Source organism: Argiope bruennichi, chromosome 1, assembly GCF_947563725.1.
Source record: "Argiope bruennichi chromosome 1, qqArgBrue1.1, whole genome shotgun sequence".
NCBI classification, from domain to species: domain Eukaryota; kingdom Metazoa; phylum Arthropoda; class Arachnida; order Araneae; family Araneidae; genus Argiope; species Argiope bruennichi.
Window position 1 is genome coordinate 27,776,738 of NC_079151.1, and position 1,757 is coordinate 27,778,494.

A 1,757-nucleotide genomic window follows, 5' to 3' on the forward strand; every position below is an offset into this window, starting at 1 on the left:
CCCCCAAAAAAAATCATTAGCCTTTTAAACTCTTTGTGACAATCATGTAAAGCTTCCAAAAGCTGGCTAAATACTGTCATTTCATTTCTGGGAAGAAAAAATCTTTCCACATTTCTACATACAAACTATTCTGACTTCACAACCTTGTAAGATTTGCGAGAACTTCGATGACAAATATAATTTAAAACCACATAATAAACTCATGATGTTTTTGTAATGCACATTAATGGCATGTTCTTTTCCTATTTTATAAATTAGATTCTCAAAAACTGACTATGTAGTTTTTTTTTTTTGTTTTATTCAATTCCCACAGGGCTGTCTTCTTCAATTTTATGATTTAAGAACATTTCAAGAATATTTGAATTTTACCATATTTCTGATATGCCCAAGCACAAAAACACAACTTTCAATAAACTTTAGAATATTGAAAATTAGATAAAGACTTCCATCTTCCGCGATTCCTCGACAAGATATAGCAATCTCACAAAATGGAAATCGTATCCAGTAAATGACTTGTAAATTTTAAGCAACTATAGAAATAAGTATTTCCATTCACTATTTCTGAATCTTTCTTGAGCTTCATCATTTCAAAAGATAACAATTACAACTTCCGCTGCTTCTTCTCTAGTGTTATGATTAGATATTGCATGATGTTGAAGACAGTCTAAAAGGTTATATATCTAATTATGTAAAATAGAAAAAAAAAAAAAAAACTTATTATAAAACTTTACATTAAATTTCCTTTCCCTAAAAAATAAAAAAACAAAGAAAAAAATTGAGATCACATTTTTTACAAAAATGAAAGCAACATATGTAAAGGATAAGTGTATTTAGCAGCTAAGAGTCTTTCAATGAAAAGGTTGCAAGTTAGTCTTCAGTTTTTTTACTTACGTTTTCTGAAGTTCCTTTTTCTTACTTCTCTAAATAATGCTTGAAATACAATTTCTTGCATTCATTTTGCAGAAAAATAATTAGATTATTACCAATAGTTTTAAAACAATGAAAAATATCTTAGAATTCATTGCCTTTTTTTTAAGTAATTGCTAGTTGTTTTTTTTATAAATGATAATTCTTTTTATGGAGTTTATCTAATCTTCGTTCTAAGTCACATACTTGTATTCATTTTACATACAATAAATAAATCTTACTATATTTAAAATGTAAATAATTTGCTGACAGACTCAAAACAGAATGACAAATTTGATATTAAAAGGAAATATTTTTGCATTACTAATTAATTTTAACATTTGCTTTCAAAAACATATCATAGCTCTTGAAGTAAAGTTCAGATGCCATTTTGTATAATTTATCTTAATTTCATTTTCAAAAGGAGGTACCTTGAGGCATCCATGTCACTTTACAACTTTGACAGCAAGCTTTAAAAGATATTGTTTAACTTTTGACTCAACACTATAATTTTGTTTTTAGGCCAGACCAAAATATTTTCCACATCAGTAACATTTAGAAAGTATGTAAGAGACTTTTAGATATTAATATTCATAATAATTTTTTTAGAAACATTTTACATCAGAATCCAAGGATGGTTGTTCTTTCAAAGAAAACAGCTGAAAAACCATCCCTTTATTTATTTTTCAGATTAAAAAAAAAAAAGATGCCAATTCTATGCCCTTTCGTTCTCTTTCTTTTTCGATTTTGTTAAAGTTTTTCAAACAACACCAATATTAAAAAGAGAAACATTTATTATTTAAATGAATAAGCATGGTACATATTTGAAGTTCACATTATCATATAAGCTG